Consider the following 15,897-nt stretch of genomic DNA (forward strand, 5'->3'; position numbering starts at 1 on the left):
ACAATCCTGCATGGCCCAGAAAACCTCGTATTTCTTTTTGATTTGTGGGAAATGGCAGCTTAGAAACAACATCCACCTTCGCCTTATCAACCTGTATTCCCTTCTCAGAGACGATGTGGCCTTAAACGATCCCCTCGGGTACCATGAAATGGCATTTTTCAAAGTTCAGCACTAAGTTCTTATCTTGGCATCGCCTCAACACCAGGTCCAAATTGGCAAGGCAGGATTCAAAAGAATTCCCATACACTGTGAAGTCATCCATAAAAATTTCGATGCATTCCTCCAGTAGGTCCGAGAATATGCTCATCATGCATCGTTGGAAAGTTCTTGGTTCATTGCACAACCCGAAGGGCATCTTTCTGTATGCATATGTCCCGAAAGGGCACGTGAAGGTCGTCTTCTCTTGGTCCTCTGGATCTACATATATTTGAAAATAACCACTGTAGCCATCAAGGAAACAGAAGTCTTGCTTACCCGCTAGCCTCTCGAGCATCTGATCAATGAAGGGCAGCGGGAAATGATCCTTCCGTGTAGCTTCATTCAGCTTCCTATAATCGATGCACATCCTCCAACCTGTCGCCAATCTTGTGGGAACCAACTCATTCTTGTCGTTTTTCACCACTTGAATTCCCGATTTCTTTGGCACCATATGGATTGGGCTGGCCCATTTGCTATCTAGGATAGAGTACATGATCCCCAGGGCTAATAGTTTCAAGACTTCCTTAAGCACCTCCTCTCTCATGTTGGGATTCAGTTTCCTCTGGTTCTCACGATGAGCATTGGCACCCTCCTCTAGGAGGATATGGTGCATACATGGCCTTTTGATTAAGTCCACCAAATCTGATAAAGTCCATCCGATGGCCTTTTCATTCCGTCTCAATACTTCCAGCAATTCCTTTTCCTGTTCCTTGGTTAACCGGCTGTTGATGATTACCGAAAATGTCTCTTCATCCCCCAGATAGGCATATTTCAGATCCGGAGGCAATGGCTTCAACTCCTTCTTGGGTGAGATTGCCTCTTGTGGTAGTGGGTTCTTCTCCATATTCTTTTCTGCATGCTCCCCAAAGTTGCGTAACTTTTCTAGACTACTCAGTTCTTCTAAACTGTTCAGTTGGGCCAAGTCACTTGATCCAGTTGAACCCGACTTTTGGCAAAATCCCATAATAGCCTCATTAATTTTCTCATCTGTCAAGTCGCGTGTCACTGGTGCCTTGCACCAATTTGCAACCTCTTTGTCAATGTAATCATCCAACTCAAGTTGCCCTTGTAGGAGTTCAGTTTCAAGGAACTTCTGAACTAAAGGCATAATTACATCAAGAGAGTGCAGATTCTTCATGTCTAGTGGCTTCTTCATGGCTTCATCAATGTTGAACGTGAATTTTTCACCATGATAATCAAGACAAATTGTGCCATTGCTGACATCAATTATGGTCTTAGCTGTCCTCATGAATGGCCTCCCAAACAAAACTCCACTTGATTCCCCTGCCTATTACTCATTCATTCGGATTACATGGAAATCCGCCGGATATAAGAAATTGTGCACCCTCATGATCACATTCTCCAGAACTCCCTCTGGGTTTATGCATGACCTGTTAGCTAATTGGATAACTACCTTCGTGTCCACTAGCCTAACTCCAGTCAGCTTCTTGTAAACCGAAAACGGTAAAACATTAATTGAAGCCCCTAAGTCACACATAGCATGCTCAATGTTGACGTCCCCAATGATGATGGGTAAGGTGAACATCCTAGGATTTGTTCTCTTTGAAGGAAGCCTTTTCTTCTGTATAACCGCCAACACACTTTCCCCGATCACGATTTTCCCGTAAGCTTTCGCCTTCCCGGCTATGAAATCCTTGATGAATCTACTGAACGGTGGCAGTTTCAATGCTTGTAGGAATGGTAGGTTGATTTCTAGCTTTCCAAAAATTTCCATAAAATCGGTGGGGTCCTCCTTCTGTCTCTTAGGTTCACCCCGATATGGGTAAGATTTGGTACGTTTGACCGTACTACTTGGTCCTTCATTATAGTCCTCCCCCTCCTGCCTTCTTTTCTCTTCGTACAACTCTTCAGGTTCCTCATTAGGAAGTACCGGGTCGGAAAAATGAGGCAACAGCCCATTTCTTTTGTCCAAGGAGACCTCTGTTCCAGTGTGCCCTCGGGTCAGTATCTCACTTCCTTTGTCTGTTCCCCCCAAGGGTTCAACATAATCCTTCTCCGACCTCAGAGTAATCTTGCTAATGTTGGCTCTGTCTGGCATCTTGACAGTGGCGGGAAGGTGGCCATTATGCCCGCGTATCTCGTTCAATGTAGTTGCTATTTGTGAGATTTGTTAGGTGAGCATGTCTAGGGCTGCCTTGTGTTCTAGCTGAGCATCTTGTAGCATGTGTAACACATCATTATTGGCCTGCATATTTCCTTGGATATGCTGCTGAGAGTTTAGCAAATCTCCAATCAGCTCCTCTGTTCCCTTGGGTTGCTTGGCCGTCGGCTGGCTGGAGGTTGCTCCCGGCTGATTACCGGAAGAGGATCCTGACCCATGATGAAAACTCCCATGTGGTCCTTGACTTCCCTGTTTTTGCAAGGGAGCATTTGAATTTTGATCCTGGTAGCCTCTCTGATGCGGTGGAGCATAAGAGAAACCATGCCTGAAATTTATGCATCTATGTGAATATGCGTCTATGTTTTGAGTCTTATTTTCTTCTTCTTCTTTTCCTTTCTTGAAACGAGAAACCATGCCTGAAATTTGCCTTATTCTCTTCTTCTTTTCTTTTTCTTAATACTTGAGGACAAGTATGTTTTAAGTGTGAGCAGTTTAATAAGGCCTATTTCATGCATTGGTTTAGAGGGTAAAATGTAGGCTACTTGACCAGTTTTACGCGGAAAGCGAGTGTTAATTGTGCAGGAATGCCGCTTGACCAAGGTAGCAAGGCCAAACTGATCATGTTGGCGCAGAAGGCGAAAAAGGCCCAAAATAGTGTGGGTTGATCAAGTTGATGGTCAAGCAGTTAGCCGGGGACCACTGCAAAACAGAAAGAGGGCATGTATAGCCGATGCGCTGGAAAGCGATTCTCAATCAGTTATCCAAGTACCACGGCGAAATAGAAAAGGGGACACGTATCGACGGATAAGACGCGCAATTCCAGCAAGGACGAAGATTCGATGTCAAAGTTGTTATCACAGCTGGAGGTTGTTACGAAGAGCCTATAAATAGACGACGCATTGCCATAGTTCAGGGGATCTCTTTTATCTATCTTTTTCCTTTGTTGATCAGTAGTTTTAGTTCCGTTTCCATTAGAGGGTTAGAATGGTTAGCTAGAGATTGAGAAGGAGCGCAACAGAGAAATCCAGATCCGTTCGCCGTCGTTTCAGTTTCCGACCGAGGATCTCTCGGATCTATCACTTTCTTTCATTTCAGTTATAGTTACTTAGTTAAATATCATGTTGTTAAGTAGTTGAAAGCAATCGTTCTTGTTTTGTATTCCGCATTTTCCCAGATCTGTTCAGAATTTTGTTTTTAAATCAAAGAGTTATTTGTTTTCGGAAATCTTGTTGACTGTTATAGCTTAGTTTTGGTCTTAAATTCTCGGATTCATTGTTTGAACTTGCATAATGTTGAATGGCAAAGTATTTCGTAGATTCGTAGCAAGCTTAGGTAGTTAAGTAATTTATTTCAGTTTGTCGCTTACCTGATCAGTTCACTTTTTTTCCAGCATGATATGTCACTTGATCATGTAGATAGTTTACATTCCCTGTTCACTAAACACACACTCAACGCAACAGCTTCTCTGTTGGATCGACCCCGTACTTGCCGCTTACTATTGCATGTTAGGGAGTTATAAATAATTTTGAAAGAGAGAGAGGGACCTTGATCAAGTCACAACGACAATCACAAACTGATCCACCCGATCGGTTATCTTTCCATATAACTTGTCTCGTCTCTTCCCCCCTCCTTCCAAATGGCGCCGTTGCCGGGAAAGCATGGTGTAATTACAAAGATGTGTTTAATGCGTAAGTGTAAATAGTTTTATTTCTTGTTTTTAATTTGTTTTTCCTTCTTTTCATGAGAAGGTACCACCGTGGAGGACACTGGAATCATCCTGTCATTTACAAAAATACAAACGCTCAGTGGCAAGTCCAGGAGGCCGGTGTAGTAACCACTCGCTATAGAGCCGCGTTAGCAGCAGCCGCATCATCATCTACTGCTGAGCAACTGACCAGTGAGGAGGAAGGAGAGTTGTCCACGCCACCTAAACCACTACTCGAGGAAGCAGAAACAAAAATGGCCGTCGTAGACAACGATTGGGGAATTGGCTCCCTACACGCCCATGACGAGAAGGAGCCCACTCATGCCATCGCAGTTACCCCAAGAATACGGGGAATCGCAATCAAATCAGGGGTGCTCACGGTGTTGTCAAATTTTTACGGACTCTCGAAAGAATGCCCTTATGCCTTTTTGGAGGAATTTTGCAGATATTGTGACATTCAACCAGTACCAGCTGGATCCACATTAGAAGATTACAGGCTCAAGGTAATACCCTTCGTTTTGAAGGGTGATGCGGGAATCTGGTTGTCAATGCTGCCAGAAAGCTCGATTAAAACCTGGACTGAGTTCCGCATGATCTTTCTGGACCGCTTCTTCCCAACATCAAAGACAAGTGCCCCGAAGAGAGAAATTACAGAGGCGAGGCAGGAGTACGATGAGCCTCTCGGGCAATATTGGGACAGATTCCAGGGACTGCTGCAAGCGTGTCCTAATCACAAAATGGGAGAGCGAGTGGTCTATTCAATCTTTTATGGTGGATTGACGGTGGACAGGAAGAATGATCTCAATCTAGCCGCCTAAGGGGATTTCTCCAAAACCCCTTTCAGCCAAGCAAAGAGCATTCTGGAGAGATTGATCGAAGCAAAAAGATCATATGAGACCTCTCGAGGCCAGTACAGAAGAGGAGAGGTGCACGCAGCAGAAGCACGAAGCAACGAGAAGTTGGAGGCTCGATTTGAGGAAATGGAGAAGAAGCTGCTAAAAGACGTGGAGAAGGCCAGAGCACCTCCACCTCCAGCCCCTAAGGAGAAGACGTATGTGCCACCACCTCCGGAGGAACACCATTATTACTATTACGAGTTTCCTCCTGAACCAGAAGCTCCGAATCAGGTAAACGCTGTCGGCCATTGGAGCACGGATGGCCATTAGATCTAGGAAAAACAGAGGGATGCTCCATGGAGAGATCATCCAAATTTCTGTGGACTGTTCAGAGCCAAAAACAATTGCCTCAACCATCTATTCAGCAGACGCAACCCTCCAAAGGGAAGCCCAACTAGCCTGCTCGAATTCAAGAAAAACCGAACACCGGATGAAACAGAGGGCAGAGTGGTCAAGGCAACTGGTCAGGCGGACCCCAGGGTAACTGGTCCAGCGGAAGTCAGCCCAACTGGTCAGGCAGACAACAAGAGGGAAACTGGGAATACAGACATCAAGGCCCCCAGTCAAGCAACTCCGGGAGGCAACCAAACAACCAGGTGGTGAGCTATATTCCACCGCATCAAAAAGGAAACCAACAACAGGGGAGCCAACAATACTATCAGCCCGAGTATCAATCTGAGCACTTTGGGCAGCAAGACTACCCTCAGCCCAGCTACGGTGGAGGACCTTCGAATCAGAGATACAACAGGCAAGCCAATGAAGGTCCTGGAGAAGCTATGGCTCAGCACCATCATAATGATGCGATGCGCGAAATCCAAGAGGCACAGAAGGAGCAGAGGGTGGCTCTAGACATGCTTACAAAGCAACTTTCTCAGGTTGCCATGTCGCTAGGGGAACTGAAAGGGAATGAAGGAAAGATCCTTGCTACGGTGCAGCCTACTGGACGGAGAACATCAGCGAGGTCTCCCTGAGGTCAGGGAAGTTATATCAAAGCCCCACTCCACCTGCAAGTCCCCCAATATCTGCATCAGGACTGAGACGCGAAGAAGGAGCAAAGTCCAGTTCCCTTGATCAAGCCGCCGGAGGAAAATATAAGGGAAAGGCGAAAGTATGCGGCGGGACCTCAGGAGAAGGTCAAGGCGATGGAACTGAGAAGACCAAGCCCTACCCTACCGAGGCATGATTTCTAGGAAGAGAGATGCCACGATTGATGTGGCCAGTTTATTCAAAGACGTGGAAGTCAAGGTGCCACTCCTGACGGCGTTGAAGATGCCCCCTATCAGTAAATTTGTCAAAGACTACCTGGCAGGAAGGGTCACTGAAGAAGGAAGGATGGTTACAGAGGAGAATGTCTCTGTGGTGATCCAGCGGAGTGACCTCCCATCAAAGAAGATCGACACAGGGATGTTCACACTCCCAATCTCAATTGGAGACATTCAAGTGGAGCACGCAAGTGTGCGATCTAGGGGCGTCTATCAATGTGTTGTCGTATTCTATATACAAGAAGCTGGGAGAGCCTAAGCTTGTCGACACCGACATCATGATACAGCTAGCCGACGGGTCTTGCATTCACCCCGAGGGAATTCTTGAAGATGTGATAGTGAAGGTGAACAACTTCCTATACCCAGCCGACTTCTTCCTCATCAAAATGACAGAGCCAGCAGCGAAGGAGTCTAGTGGAGTCTTATTGGGGAGGTCGTTCCTGTCTACAGCCAGAATAATAATCGACGTCGACAAAGGGACGATCAGTCTAGCCTTCAATGGAGAACAATTCATGTTTAGCATCGATGAAGCGATGAAGAGGCCGAGGGACAGTGAGAACGTGCACTCAGTGGACACAGTCGAGCCTCTGGTGCAAGAGTATCTAGAAGATGAGTTCTTACAGAGACAATTCACCGACTCTGCAGCAGACGAAGAAATTGAGAAAGAAGTCACTGACTGGTACGACGCTATGAAAGTGGGCGAGATGGATGATCAAGCCATCGCGAAGGCGGTTATGGATTTTTGTGAGCGACCGCGGCCAGCTGGGTCAAGCGGGAGAGCTCAACTGTCAAGCGTCGAGAAGTTGCCTGATCAAGGCACTCCACTGAGAAGAGAAGCAGACGAGAATCCACTGCCGAATGAAGTACCCACGCCAACGAAAGAATTGAAACCGCTTCCAGCGCATTTGAAGTACGCCTACCTGGGAGAGAAGGAAACGCTCCTAGTAATCATCAACAACCAGTTGACCCAGAGGCAGGAAGAACAATTGCTGGAGGTGCTTAGGCGCAATCAAAAGGCGATCGGATGTAAATTGACGGACTTGGTGGGAATTAGCCCAGATCTATGCATGCACCACATCCGGTTGGAGGAAGGAGCCAAGCCCCACCGTGATCAGCAGCGCAAGCTCAACCCTAATATGAGGGAGGAAGTGCTCAAGGAGATAGTCAAGCTGGTCTCCATCGGAATTATTTACTCCATTTCGGATAGCAAATGGGATAGTCCAGTTTACATGGTGCCAAAGAAGGGTGGAATCCAAGTGGTGAAAAATGAGAAGAACGAGCTGATTCCGACGAGGCCCGTCACTGGATGGAGAATGTGCATAGATTACAGGAAGCTGAATGCTTCCACGAAGAAGGATCATTTTTCACTGCTGTTCATTGATCAAATGCTCGAGAGATTAGCCGAGAAGCAATACTTCAGTTTCCTTGACGGGTATAGTGGCTACTTCCAAATTGCGGTGAATCCAGACGATCAAGAGAATACCACATTCACATTCCCCTTCGGCACCTACGCTTACAGAAGAATGCCGTTTGGGCTCTGCAACTTGTTAGAAGATTGCATTGAAATCTTCATGGACGACTTTACCGTCTATGAGGACACATTTGAGCAAGGACCTGGTCTTGAACTTTGAGAAGTGCCACTTCATGGTGACTGAGGCCATCGTACTGGGCCATGTTGTGTCATGCAGAGGGATTGAAGTTGATCAAGCCAAGGTGGTTGTTATTGCGAAGCTTCTATACCCAACTAATCAGAAGGAAATCCGGGCTTTTCTTGGTCATGCGGGCTTTTACAGACGCTTTATCAAGGACTTTGCGAAGATTGCCCAGCCTTTGACGAGACTGCTCCAAAACGATGCAGAGTTTGAGTTTTTCGATGTCTGCAAAGCCGCTTTTCAGATCTTGAAGGACAGATTGATCAGTACGCCGATAATCCGCGCCCCCAACTGGAGTCACCCTTTCGAGGTGATGTGCGACGCAAGAGACTATGCGGTAGGAACGGTTCTGGGCCAAGGAATCGATGGGAAGAGCTATGTCATATTCTACGCTTCAAAGACTCTCACCAAGCACAGAAGAACTATGACACTACAGAGAAGGAGATGCTGTCAGTGGTCTACACCTGTGAAAAATTTAGACCCTACTTGCTGGGCTCAAAGGTGATTGTTTACACAGATCACGCGGCTATCAAATACCTCCTAACCAAGAAAGAGTCGAAGCCGCGTTTGATCAGATGGGTGCTCCTGTTGCAAGAATTTGACTAGGAGGCAGTAGATAAGAAGGGCACGGAGAATAGAGTGGCCGATCACCTGAGCCGAATTATGCAAGAGGATAACAGGGAAGCCATCTCTGAAGCATTCCCTGAAGAGCATTTGTACCTGATCAAGTCCAGCTATGAGTCCAGCCTTGAGAGGATAAACCGAGTTGATCAAGGGAAGGAGATCCACCAGCAGAGAGAGCCATGGTTTGCTGATATGGCCAACTATCTGGGAACGGGCGAACTGCCCACAAATACTAAGGTCACGAGAGCACAGAAGCAGAAAATCAAGAGCGACTTCCACTACTTCTACTGGGACGATCCATATTTGTGGAAAATGGGAGTTGATCAAGTCATCCGCCGTTGTATACCCGATGGGAACAAGAGGACGTACTGGTCCACTGCCACACACTAGCTTGTGGCGGTCACTTCGGTCCAAAGAAAACGGCGAGAAAGGTGCTTGACAGTGGATTCTATTGGACTTCCGTTCATAAAGATGCCTATGAATTCTGCAAGAGATGCCCACGATGCCAACTGACTGGAGGAATCTCGGCGAGAAATGAAATGCCGCAGGTCCCCGTGATAGTCTGTGAGATTTTCGACGTCTGGGGGATGGATTTCATGGGACCATTCCCATCATCTGAGGGGAATCTATATATCTTGGTGGCGGTGGAATATGTGTCCAAATGGATCGAGGTGAAGGCAGTCAGGACTTGTGAGTTTAGGGATGTGGCCAAATTCTTGAAGTCAAATATCTTTACCCGGTACGGAGTACCACGGGCCGTGATCTCCGATCAAGGAACTCACTTCGTCAACCGGACCATCGAAATGCTGATGAGGAATATGGAGTCCACCACCGACTGTCTACACCCTACCACCCCCAGGCGAATGGTCAATCAGGGGTGTCCAACCGAGAGATCAAGGAGATTCTAGAGAAGACAGTGAACCCGACAAGGAAGGATTGGCGCCGCCGACTGGAGGACGCGCTCTAGGTATACCGGACCGCCTTCAAAACTCCGATTGGAATGTCCCCCTACCGACTGGTGTTCGGGAAGATGTGCCATCTACCGGTAGGGATTGAGCATCAAGCCTTCTGGGCTATAAAGGAGATGAACTTGAACGCCGAGGCTTGCACTGAAGAGAGGAGATTGCAGTTGCAGGAGCTTGAAGAGCTTCACCTCGATGCATATGATTCGGCCATGTGGTACAAGAAGAGAACAAAGATGTAGCACGACAAGAATCTCCGGAGGAAAGAGCTCAAAGTGGGGCAGAAGGTGTTACTCTTCCAGTCCAGACTCAAACTGATGTCGGGAAAGCTGAGATCAAAGTGGGCAGGCCCTTATACCATAGTTGCCATACGCGCGAATGGAGCAATCTAACTCCAAGGAAGCGACCCTGATTCGTCTTCCTTCTTGGTGAATGATCATCGGGTGAAGCCCTGCAGAGACAGGAATGAGGAGTGCGTGGTGGAAGAAATTCCACTACTTACACCTAAATCTTTCCACTGATCAACATGTAAAAGGAGTTAACTGGGTATCCTTTGGATAGTCTGCTTGATCGAGCTAAATGTGGGTTTCAAATTGATAACTGATCAAGTGACATCCTAAGAACACTCAGTCGACTCCTTGGTAACTTAGTGTAATATGTTTCTTCTCTTTATTAAAGTTAAACAACTAAAAAGCATAAAAATATAAAAAGAAAGTATATTTTCAAAATCTTGAGTTCAACGGATCAAGTGGTTATTCCTTGAGTATTCATCTGGATTTCCTTGTCCACTTGATCAGTTGGATTCTAGATATGTTTTGTGGTCTAATGCAGTGGCTTGATCAAGGCAGGGAATGAAAAGCCACGCTTGATTGCTGACGCGCCTAATATATGAAGCGTCGTGGGGAAGCCAACAGTCGTTTTTTAAATTAAAGGGGTTTTATCTGAAACGTCCTTCACTTTTTCCCTCACACACTAACCGTACCCAAATTTCTCTCTCGATTTTTTTCTCTCTCTAATCGTAGCAACCCTAGCCCAAATCGCCACTGATTTCAACAAAAAATGCACAACTGCCAGCAAAATAAAGAAGAACGGAGCCAGCGACCAAGCTACCTCCTCAAGGAACGTCGGTTCTGGTACCAGCGGCAGTGGACGACGGACTTCCATCCCAGCCTTGGCGGCACCGCCTGTAAACCCTAGCACTGCCGCTCCATCTCCCCCACTTCCGACAGTAGATCCGCGGTTGTCAGAGCAATTGGAGAGGCTCCTAGACAACCTACCGATAGGGACGGATGCCGCGACGGCTTTTGCCCTCCTCAGAGCAAATCTGGTGTTCCCCAGATCTCAAAAACCCAGTTCCTACTCCCAAAGCCCAAATCCCAGCATCTCCCCCCAAAACACAAAGTCCGCCTCCCTCCCCTAAATCCCACAAGCCCATATCTAACCCAATGGATTTAGTGGACAACTACAGTGGAGATACTGTACCGGAAGAAGCCTTGATGCTATGGAGAAAGGGGAGGACGTTGAGCAGCCTATTGCTCACCCCGCCGAGGACATACCTACCTCGAGGCTGGAGGGGGCACACGTCGAGATTCCAGTCGAGGAGACTGGTCGAGCTAGCCCTAGAGAAGAAGAAGGCGCCCATGCCTTCAATATCCCGTCACCATCGAGTGGCGGAGGCTCTAACTCCAACCACACCCAAGAGCCAGAGCCGATTGAAGTGGTGGAAATTGACGGTGACATGGAGATCCGACGACCCCTCCCCAGCGACATCTTGCTTCAGAGCAGGGGGGCAGACCTGAACTTCCTGAGCAGTTACACCGAAGGCCGCACCATGTGCGGCACCTTATCCATGAAGAAGAGGTTGTGGATGACAGCCAGCTAAGGAGGGAGAAGAAGAGGAAGGGGAAGAAGATAGCCCAGTGTAACAACCCGGCTTTTTCTACCTTTTTATTTTGTGTTCTTGAAAGGACCGTCGTTTGTGCACTTGAAAGTTTTTTCGACCTTGTTTCTTTTATCGAGAGAAGTATTTTACTTTTGGGGTCAAACAATTATTCTTTCGTAGCACAATTTGAAACCCAATTGTTACGAGCCTAAAATGATACCTACACGAAAGAATAGACCACGTATCAAATACACTTTCGACAACAAATCAAGACGAAAAGTTGGATAAGAACCGCATCAAATCAAGACGAAAAGTGGATAAGAACCGCATCACATCAAGCACGTTTTCCTAACAACGGCCGCATTAATTAGTTGTCGTATCGAAACGAAAAGACGTGAATTTTTGTCTTTTATGAAAAAAATTTCTATATATACAACCTCCCTCCTTTTTATTTCTTTACTTCACAATCGAGAGAAATCCGAGAGAGAGAAGATAGGGGATGGAGGAACGAATTTCCGACCACCTACCTGTCGGGAACGGCGTCGGCGGCTGGGGGAGATCCTCAGCGACGGTGGTTGGGGCGGACCACGACGGCGAGCCGCCGCGCATACAGCAGCGGCTGCGGTAGCGTGGTGGCGGCGTGAGCGTAGCCGAGAAAGAGAAGAGGAGAAAGAGAGGAGCACGACGTGAAGGCTTTAAACGAACGAGGTGGGCATTCTAGTTACCGTACAGTTTTTACTTAGGGCTTTCTAACTAAGTTTTTCGTGGGCTTTCTAGTTACCGTACAGTTTTTACGAGAAGTTTTTACGTGGGCTTTCGAACTAAAGTGTTTCCAAGAACTTTCATATATCGGTTTGAGCATCATGTTATATGTGATCAAAGTGAAAGTGTTGTTGCGCATGTTATGTTGTGCTATGTGTTGATTTATCGAGTGAATTGTGATTTGCTCGACTCGTTGATGTGATGTGAGATGATGCTCGACCTATGCAGAAAAATGATTAATGTTTCAAAAACGTTTTGAGGAAAATAAAGTTGAAAAGGTTATGTCAAGCCATATTTTGTTTTGGAACTATGCCTATCTGACTGCAACGATGAATGGAATGGATTGATGGGAGACCGTGGGAGGTAACCACTTCCCCGGCACTTGAATGTTAAGATATGATGAATGATGAAAGGAATGATGAATGATGAAAGGAACGCTGAATGATGAATGGACTGATGAATGAACAAGAGATAGTGAAATCGGGTTTGTCAGATACGGCATATGTTCCAGGAAAATAGATCGAAAGATCGCTTTTGAAAAAGGAAAAGAAAAATGTTTAGTGTTCTCGGACTTTTCCTAAAATCCCGAGTTCACTCAAAGAGTGGCTTGACAAAATCTATTTTTATAAAATATATTTTGGCACGTGTCCACTGAGTACACCAAGTACTCAGCCCTGCATATGTTTTCTCTATGTGCAGGTTGAGCGGTGACGAGCGCGGTGGGTGTTGAGCATAAAAGTGAAGAAGATTGTAAATAAAACTTTCTGAATATATTATGTCTTCATACATAATAGTATTCTAGTCTCGAATGCTTCCGCCAAGTATTGTTGAGATAATTTTATCTCGAGTTGCTGATTGTTGAAAAGACACTCTGATTTTATTCGAGCTTTTCCCATTTGTTTGGAGCTAAAGTCGAGTTTGCACTCTGTGTATCATACACTCTGGTATATATTATTCTTTTAAGCTAATTGAGCCTTTCTTATGAACTGTTATCCTTAAATGCTATTCTTAATGTTTGTCCCTTGGTCACGATCGCCTCGTTTGTAACACCCCTGGGGTGGGCGGGCGTGACACCCAGCCTTCCCCCAAGAGAGCACGCCATGTCAACCAGGGGATACTGATTCGTGAATCTGACCAAGCAGCTCCCCCACTACCCTGTGATAATGAAGAAGGTGGTGAGACTGGGGAGCCGGAACTACGCTGGACAAGGACCTCCAAGCGAAGCGCGGAGAGGAGGCCTGAGCCAACCCCTGTTGTAACCTACTCCAAGCAATCCGTGGTGCTGACCGCAAACCTCCTCAAGCGAATGCTTGAATTTGAAAACCCAAAGTGGCAAGAGGAGGTCAATCAGAGGGTGACAAAGCAAAAAAGGCTTAAGTCAGGGAATAAGCTCCACCAACCCACCCTAGAGAAGATAGAGGTCGAGGTGAAATTCACTGAGTATATCACTGGTATTGGCTTCGAGTGGCTGCTAGAGATCGATGCAACCCTTGTTCCAGAGGTTCTAGCCAAGGAGTTCTTTACCTCCTTCCGGTTCACTAGAGAAACCGACCTCGATGCCAGGAGCATCTCATTTAGGGTGTTTGGCCGCTAGCAAAGAATGAGCCTTAATGAGTTCTCCATTCGTATGGGGCTCTACAGCAATGATCAGGTGGCCAACGATGAATGGTTTGGGCGCAACATAGGCCTCCCAAACAAGAAGGAGGACTTCGACCAGCAGGCAGCCTGGCAAGCTATCAGCCACAATCGTGCTCCAGCGTTCAAGGCGTCTGAGTCCAGGGGGAACCACATTGCTGACCCTGCCCTCCGTATCGCTCAAGTCTACCTTGGCTGCAATCTATTGGGCCAAGACAACACCACCGTGATGATCACCTTGGCCGAACTCTACTTTATGTGGTGTATGAAGTAGCAGAGGAAGGTCCACCTGGGGTTCTGGCTAGCTTATTCGATTCATTAGATCACTACACGCCCGGCACGCCACTTGAATGTGTGCCACCTCCTTGGAGCCTACTTAAGAAGAAACTGGAATTTGGAGAACCAGGAGAGTGTACGGCACCCCCTTCGTTGCCCTCCGCCTGAACTTTTTTACCTTTATTACTTTTTCAGAATACAGGTGTTGGAGAAGGGACGACAGGGGAGGTTCCATTTCTATACTACCGGCCAGCGTGAGCAATCAAGAGGTTAGCTGGAATCAAGGCAGAGGCATACTGAACGCCTAGCCAGCCCGAGCAAGCATCAAGGGCCCCAGCTAGCGATAGAGGCCACCCCAAGGGTTGAGCGAACGGAGGAGGCTGCCCAGAGAGACGCCGACTGGAAGCTGCACATGGAGCATATGATGGCGCAGCTGGTGGAGAACTCTCAAGCCCACCTGGTGCAGATGAACAGGATTGGGACTGTCATAGAGAGGCTACCGGAGGCAGTGCGTGATCCAGCCAGTTCCCTAGCGTGACAACCAAGCACAAGGCACCCACCACCTCCCTCTACTCGATCCCCACAAGGAAGGCATGCCACTGCTCCTACCAGGCCCACCTCTACTCAACCTGCCCAGCCATCAAGGAGGAAATAGTATAACATCTTACCCAGCTCGTTTCAGTTTCAAAACAATTTCTGTGTTTATTTTTGTTTTTGGTCTGTAATTATTATGTTTTTATCCATTTTACACTTAGCCCAGTGCCTGGTCTAAGTGTGAGAAGTTTATGGATTTCTTGTTCTTTTTCTTGAATATGTGTTCTTGTTTTACTCTTGTTTTTCTTGTTTTCGGCATGATTTGATTTGGGGCACTTCTCCCACTTAGCCCAGTGTCTGGTCTAAGTGTGAGAAGTTTTACTTGATTTTTGTTATACCTGTGCCGTTGCCTAACCCTTTTTCCACTTCATCGAGTCACTCGAGGGCGAGCTAATATGCAGTGGGAGGGGGAAGGGTTAGCCTAATTGAAATCACACATGTCAAATTTAAAAAAAAAACAAACAAACAGATAGAATTAATTTAGAGCAGTATGCATGAAATTGGGTAAATGAAGGCATGAATGCCTGGGGAAGAATTAGAAAAAGGATACATGTTTACATGTGGAAACTTGATTGCTCAACTTGATCAGTTTGGATGACGTAAGTATGATGGAAATGCTCAAGTTAAATCCTTCTGTGAAGCCTATCTAAATTGTGAGTTATAAGCCAAAGTAGAACACTTTCTACTATTTTTACAAAAAATGAGAGGCTGCCTTTTGATATTTAGATGAAAATTGCACAAGTAGTAAGGACTAAAGGCATTAGGACTTAACCATTTGAGCCTTTTTTTCCCTTCATTTCACAAACCCGCCTCATCAAACAAGGCACCCCTTAGTAACCAAGTTGAGCCGGTATACACTTTTACCCATCTTTAGAAACCCTAAACCCAAATTTTTACATTTTATAAACACATGAGAAAACTCCGACCAGGTGTCAGCCTCGCCTTATAATGCGAAAGGAATAGCGCAGCCTGTAATCTTTCTCGCTTGATCCCATTGGTCACTTCTGAATCCTACAAAGTTTGCAAAATTTGTGCAGGAAGGTGTACGGGTTCTCCACTTTTCACCCGTAAAAATGTGGCATGACTGCCAGCACATTGTTCTTTATCTCGATCCTTGACTGAGCAGGAGTCACCACTATGGCCTGAGAAGGCTCGCCGTCTATGTGGGCGTTCAGGGATCCAATCTCATGATCATTATCTTCTATATCTGCCAGTGGAGCAAGTTTTTCCTCTTGCTCAGTTTCGTCCCTTTTTTGTTCGACAAACGGGAGTGTATCTTCCTCCCCTTCAGAGCTTGAATGTGATGGCCCTCCTGTGTTCAACCCAG

Source organism: Salvia splendens, chromosome 22 (genome assembly GCF_004379255.2).
Source record: "Salvia splendens isolate huo1 chromosome 22, SspV2, whole genome shotgun sequence".
Classification (NCBI taxonomy): domain Eukaryota; kingdom Viridiplantae; phylum Streptophyta; class Magnoliopsida; order Lamiales; family Lamiaceae; genus Salvia; species Salvia splendens.